This window comes from Conger conger, chromosome 5, assembly GCF_963514075.1.
Source record: "Conger conger chromosome 5, fConCon1.1, whole genome shotgun sequence".
Taxonomy (NCBI): Eukaryota; Metazoa; Chordata; class Actinopteri; order Anguilliformes; family Congridae; genus Conger; species Conger conger.
The window spans coordinates 2,076,177-2,083,676 of record NC_083764.1 but is presented as its reverse complement, the minus strand read 5'-3'; the positions used below and the strand labels follow the sequence as shown (position 1 = coordinate 2,083,676).

Here is a 7,500-nt window from a genome sequence, read left to right as displayed (position 1 = left end):
AAATGTGCATGGTGTAGCTCTGCCAGATTAAAAGTCTCTCACTTCCTCAAAAACGTGTGACTTCCCACAATGCACCTTGCTCCCCAGTAGTTATGGTGGCGGAGGATAAGGATTATGTTCAGGGAGAAAGATTATTTTAATAGGCTTAATGAGCAGACCCATCACGTACTGTAGCTCTGGCAGTCAGGGCAGGTCTGAAACATCGGCTGTGTGTATGTGTGCGCGTGTGTGTGTGTGTGTGTGTGTATGTGTGTGTACGTGTGTGTGTGTGTGTGTATGTGTGTGTGTGTGTGTGTGTGTGTGTGTATGTGTGAGTGTGTGTGTGTGTGTGTGTGTGTGTGTGTATGTGTGTGTGTGTGTGTGTGTGTGTGTGTATGTGTGTGTGTGTGTGTGTGTGTGTGTGTGTGTGTATGTGTGTGTGTGTGTGTGTGTGTGTGTATGTGTGTGTGTGTATGTGTGTGTGTGTGTATGTGTGTGTGTGTGTGTGTGTGTGTATGTGTGTGTGTGTGTGTGTGTGTGTGTGTGTGTGTATGTGTGTGTGTGTGTGTGTGTGTGTGTGTGAGTGTGTGTGTGTGTGTGTGTGTGTGTGTGTGTGTGTGTGTGTGTATGTGTGTGTGTGTGTATGTGTGTGTGTGACTGTGTGTGTGTGTGTGTGAGTGTGTGTGTGTGTGTGTGTGTGTGTGTGTGTGTGTGTGTGTGTGTGTGTGAGTGTGTCAGGCACTTCGATTCAGACCAAACCTGAGACTGCATTCACTGCAGCACATAAATGAGCTCAGACCACATACTCCATATCACATTTCCCTGCAGCCGGGAAATGGCATTACGTGCCGTATTTATAGACTATAGCATACGGCCATATAGCGTCCACATGACATCCTGCACTGTGCCGTCTGAGGCTGTCGCCGCTGATCGCATTTCTGTGCCAAACGTGCGGATGCAGGTCTTATTGCTCAGGACTCTGGGTCCCAGACGTCATCAGACCCCTTACATTAAAACTTTCATTAATACTATGTGTTAGTGTTAGCACTTAGCTGCTTTCATTAGTACTATGTGTTAGCGCTAGCGCTTAGCTGCTTTCATTAGTACTATGTGTTAGCGTTAGCGCTTAGCTGCTTTCATTAGTACTATGTGTTAGCGTTAGCGCTTAGCTGCTTTCATTAGTACTATGTGTTAGCGTTAGCGCTTAGCTGCTTTCATTAGTACTATGTGTTAGCGTTAGCGCTTAGCTGCTTTCATTAGTACTATGTGTTAGCGCTAGCGCTTAGCTGCTTTCATTAGTACTATGTGTTAGCGCTAGCGCTTAGCTGCTTTCATTAGTACTATGTGTTAGCGTTAGCGCTTAGCTGCTTTCATTAGTACTATGTGTTAGCGTTAGCGCTTAGCTGCTTTCATTAGTACTATGTGTTAGCGTTAGCGCTTAGCTGCTTTCATTAGTACTATGTGTTGGCGTTAGCGCTTAGCTGCTTTCATTAGTACTATGTGTTAGCGTTAGCGCTTAGCTGCTTTCATTAGTACTATGTGTTAGCGTTAGCGCTTAGCTGCTTTCATTAGTACTATGTGTTAGTGTTAGCGCTTAGCTGCTTTCATTAGTACTATGTGTTAGTGTTAGCGCTTAGCTGCTTTCATTAGTACTATGTGTTAGCGTTAGCGCTTAGCTGCTTTCATTAGTACTATGTGTTAGCGTTAGCGCTTAGCTGCTTTCATTAGTACTATGTGTTAGCGTTAGCGCTTAGCTGCTTTCATTAGTACTGTGACTGTGGGTTTTTCACAGGCAGAGTGATGATGTAATGGAACGGGTAGCTGTGTACAGTTGTGTACAGGTTGTTGTGTACAGGTTTACCTGGACTGAGCACAACACACACGATTTTGCCTGCATGAGTATTTCAAATATTTGCACATAAAAATGTTATATATCTATTAATACAAGAATGTAAAGAAAACTGCAGTAATAAGACCCTTATAGGATGCAGAGCGAGATGAGGTGGTGAGAACACGGCGGTCAGAAGGACATTCACACTGGCTACATCTGCCCCAGTCCTGCCTACATCTGCCCCAGTCCCGCCTACATCTGCCCCAGTCCTGCCTACCTCTGCCCCAGTCCCCACAGCACTGCCCGGGGAGGGCACCAGGGGTAAGGCATCCCTCAGACACCATCGATGGATTCTCACCACAGACCAGGCCCTGGCAGGGCACACACAGGAAAAGAGCTTTTAATGATATTACAGGTAAATCTGTAAATGTTGGGTGATATTACAGGTAAATCTGTAAATGTAGGGTGATATTACAGGTAAATCTGTAAATGTAGGGTGATATTACAGGTAAATCTGTAAATGTAGGGTGATATTACAGGTAAATCTGTAAATGTAGGGTGATATTACAGGTAAATCTGTAAATGTAGGGTGATATTACAGGTAAATCTGTAAATGTTGGGTGATATTACAGGTAAATCTGTAAATGTAGGGTGATATTACAGGTAAATCTGTAAATGCTGGGTGCTACTAAAATACAAATACACATCACTTGTTAATTCTGAAAGTGCTCAAGAAACATCTGGCTCTGCTAGCGGAGCATCACATAGAGAGTTTAAACACATCTGCCCCTGGGCCACAGAGAGCAGTCCCCCACACAGCCAGTCTGTGCCTCAGAACTCACACCCTGTCAATCACCTGCAGTCTGGCGGCTGAGGAAGTGCATTAGCAGCTGTTAGGCCTGAGCACACAGAGTGCTCTCACACTGAGGACCTGATCCCTCTCCCTACTGATGATTTTTTTAAAGATATTTTAGTGATTTAATTAAAAGGCCAAGAAGTCAGGCTTATATGTTGGGGTGGAGGGTTGGTTATCATGATTCTCAGTGTGTCAACGAGGAAGTCACATCAACCAGTGAAAAGGATAATCCAGTCCCTGTAGAAAAAACAGCTCAAACTAAGTTTTGAAACAGCTGGAAGCTGGTTGCCCAGTCCAGACCAGCTCCCATCTAAAGCTGGTTTAGCTGGTTGACCAGTTCAGACCATGGTTTGACCAGCTCAAGTTATGTTTTGAAACAGATAAACTACCAGCACTAGCTGGTTGAGGAGCCCATACTCAGCTAGACCAGTTTATGACCAACTTGACGCTCAATCTTCACGATGGTCAAGCTGGCATAGCTGGGTTTTCCAGCACGGTGCTTCTCAGATGCAGGACAGTATGTATTTCAACAGGAAAAATGTGGCTGCAAAATAAGCCCTTTAACGGTACAAAAGGGACAGGTTTTGACACGACTGCGTCTTCCTGAGAGTGAAATAATCTGCAGCCTGTGCTCTGACACAGGGGGGCGGACGTGCGTTCATATGGGGATGGTGGGTGGGTTAGTGGGCGGGGCCTATGGGGACCGCAGACCTGCACTCTTGTGTGATTGTATCTTCTTTCCCACGCATATTATCAACACCATCAGAATTCATTACTGCACGTCATTCAACACATAAAGCCGGCTGTTAATAATAAATATTATTAAAATACAACGGATCACAATGTGTTTAAGGTCAAAACTTATTTCTCAGCTGCTCTGGATAAAGTGACACGCACTACTGGAGAATCAACCTGAAACTGCCACTGTTCCCCTTTCTTTAGATCCATATATCAAGCCGTAATTCTGTACTTATCTCTGACTATTTGTGCTGTCAGTCATATGATTATTGATTTTGCTGCCTGCTGCTATATGAACATGGAATATAAGTTACAATATGTATATTCCGATAATCAATATTTATTTATTTATTCATCACTAAGCAATGTTCAAGCTAGTTTTGCAGTTTGGTTACTTGGCATGGCTCACACCAACTAACTAGCATCTAGTGTAGTTCCAACACCATCGTACTGTAGTCCCAACTCGAACCCCTAGCGTTCAGCTGGACCAAAGTGGGTCGGTTCAGTGTCTGTGATGCTGTGAATACTCCCTAGAACAGACCTAAGTGTAGCCTAGCTCCCACTCTCACGGCAATTCCATAAATCACGTCAATAAGTCCTCAATGCACGATTTCGTAAATAACGGTCCATTAAGAATTGATTCGTTATAATAAAATATATAGCCTAGATAAAACCGCTACAGACGTGGGGATGTTGGTAATGCGTTATCCATATGACCTACAGCGCAGCCAATCCCTGCTCGCAGCGCCGACGGTTCTATTGGGTGGCCACACCTGTCATTTTTAAAGCGAGGTGTCGACTCCAGCTAGCATCGCGCTTCGTGAAGCGAGCGGCCGCCGATGTCTCCGTGTTTGTGGAATACACCGCGTTTGCTGTGCCACACGGTCTTCCGTAAACCGCACATCACACGGCGCGGCTTCGACTCAGGTGCTCCCGTTTCAAAGCGCTCGTACGCCCGAAGCGCCGCTCCTCAGCAGCCCGGATGTAGCACACTGTCTTCGCATCAATACCGGATTGTAAAGCACACTGGACACTGATAACATGGCGCTGGCAGCAACATAACGGTTCCCACAATAACACTCCAAAAATATAATAACCAGCGGGACATGTAAGGCCGTTAAACAAGACAGCAGGTAGGTTTGCTTATTTGATAAACGCGCGACGGTTTGCCATTTTATGCACATAATTTCTTTCGCCTCTTGCAATCTCTCAATCAGTGATATGCTGAGGGGTTTACACACTTGCTGTCTATCACCGTGATTGTTCTTCCAGAGCAAGACAGCGGGGAATAAACACACAGGCGTTTAGGATTTGCAGCGTGCATATTCGTGTGTGTGTGTTTGTCGCTGTCAAAAGGGGACGGGCGCCCATCGCTTCGATGATTATTATTATTTTTTTTCATCTTTGCATTAGTAAATAACGGACGTGCTTCTGTAGCGGAAAATGAATGAGTCTTAAGAAAATGGATGTGCGCTGTCACTACTGTGCACACTTTAGGGTCACCGTCTCATGATCCCCGTTACAACGCAGTTTTTTTATTTAGCTGTGCTGTCTTATCGCTCAAAGTTTATTATCGTCGTTTGTTTCTATACGGGCTAAGTGTCAGTGTATCCGCGATCTTTAACGTGGCTCGGCAGATTAAAGTAAATTACAGGAGCATTGTTGATGTGCAGATGGTCAGTTTTCGAGTCCAGCGTGCTCGGGATTATCCGCCGTGCAGGACGGAGTGAAATCTCAGTATTAGCCCTGGCCTGCTTTCTCCCTCCCGGCCCTTCGGCGTCGCCGATGGGTGCAATACACACTGATCAGACTGCCAATAATCCAGGTCTCTGATAACCAGTCAGTTATTAATGTACATACGTTGTTATTTATGTCTTATATTTATTATTATTATTATTATTATTATTATTGCTGTTGTTGAGATTGATATAATTGTCTATTATAATTATTCTGCTGGAACCATTGTAGTACTATTTATCGTAATAGTACTATTATTGTTAACAATAGTAATTATATTAATAACAGTGTTTATAATGATTACAACTATTTATTATTGTAATAATGAGTATTACAATCGTCATCATTCTCATCAACAGCAGCAGGAATAGCATGGTCCACGTTTGGGGGCCTGTGCTGATTGTTTGGGGGCCTGTGCTGATTGTTTGGGGGGCTGTGCTGATTGTTTGGGGGCCTGTGCTGATTGTTTGGGGGCCTGTGCTGATTGTTTGGGGGCCTGTGCTGATGAGGTCCATGTTTGGGGGCCTGTGCTGATTGTTTGGGGGGCTGTGCTGATTGTTTGGGGGCCTGTGCTGATGAGGTCCATGTTTGGGGGGCTGTGATGATCTGTTTCTTAGGGCAGCCTGTAGCGTAGTGGTTAAGGGAAATGACTGGGACACACAAGGTCGGTGGTTCTAATCACGGTGTAGCCACAATAAGATCCGCACAGCCATTGGGCCCTTGAGCAAGGCCCTTAACCCTGCATTGCTCCAGGGGAGGATTGTCTCCTGCTTAGTCTAATCAACTGTACGTTGCTCTGGATAAGAGCGTCTGCCAAATGCCAATAATGTAATGTAATGTAATGTAATGTTTCTGGAAGTTGAAGGTCACATATTTGCTGTGAGGCTGTGATTCAGCACCGCCTCCAGTGTGTGAGCATCGGCTGGGCTAACAGGGCTAACGTCTGTCACACACACACACACACACACACACACACACACACACTCACACACACATACACACATACATACACACTCACACACACACACACACACACAGGACACTGGACAGCACAGGTCTGCCCTGGGGGGGCGGAGGACAGGACGGAAGTTAATAAGTGGGCCCGCGGTGCGGTCCGGTCCGGTCTCACACATCGTAGCGTGTGCTAACCCCGCCGTCATGAGGCTCGCTGTGCTGGGCTGTACAGCATGTGCTGTAAAAACGCTCCTGCTCTTCTGACATTTCAATTGGTTAAACTTCATAAAAATGAGTGCCTTGCATAACTCAGGAGACATATTGATGTTATGTGAACTTTTATAGCTTATATTTTATATCAGGGCTCTTGAGCTTGTTCTTCCTGGGAGATTATTGTTTTTCAAATTCTGCATGCAGACAGAAATATTTTATGCTGCTATTTATGACAGAATCTATGAATAAAATGTGCAAAAGCTTAAAGCTTAGAATAAACAGGGCTGATCTCTCCTGTGAGCTGTGCTGAAGTGTACCTGAACATACAGTCTGAGTCACTGTAAATACTTTAAATCATAAGCGGAAGGAAATTAACATCCTATCCTGTGTGAAATGAAAATGCAGTCACAGTCACAGACACAGACACAGTCACAGACACAGTCACAGTCACAGTCACAGTCACAGACACAGACACAGAGACAGACACAGTGACAGACACAGTCACAGTCACAGACACAGTCACAGTGCACTCTGAGCCCAGCTGGAGGGACCTGGTTTATTGCGTGAATGTTACTCACATGAAGTCACTGAGCAGTGGCTGCTTTGCCCCAAGGTTTCAACCCTGCAACCCCCTGACCATGAGTTCACCCCTCTAAGCACTGCACCACACAGTAACCTCTATAACCACTGCGCTACACAGTGACCTCTATAACCACTGCACTACACAGTAACCTCTATAACCACTGCGCTACACAGTAACCTCTATAACCACTGCACTACACAGTAACCTCTATAACCACTGCGCTACACAGTAACCTCTATAACCACTGCGCTACACAGTAACCTCTATAAACACTGCGCTACACAGTAACCTATAACCACTGCGCTACACAGTGACCTCTATAACCACTGCGCTACACAGTAACCTCTATAACCACTGCGCTACACAGTAACCTCTATAACCACTGCGCTACACAGTAACCTCTATAACCACTGCACTACACAGTAACCTCTATAACCACTGCGCTACACAGTAACCTCTATAACCACTGCACTACACAGTAACCTCTATAACCACTGCACCACACAGTAACCTATAACCACTGCACTACACAGTAACCCCTCTAAACACTGCGCTACACAGTAACCTATAACCACTGCACTATACAGTAACCTCTATAACCACTGCGCT

At 45.2% G+C, this 7,500-nt stretch overlaps 1 protein-coding gene across 1 annotated transcript in view; it reads left to right on the top strand.

The window, feature by feature from the left end:
- Positions 1-4,235: 4,235 nt before the first annotated feature.
- pak5 (p21 protein (Cdc42/Rac)-activated kinase 5) overlaps positions 4,236-7,500 on the top strand; it is a 64,060-nt gene continuing 60,795 nt past the window's right edge. The window contains exon 1 of the mRNA XM_061242159.1: positions 4,236-4,537. The gene's annotated coding sequence lies outside the window, so the exon portion shown is untranslated. The remainder of the gene's footprint in view (positions 4,538-7,500) is intronic.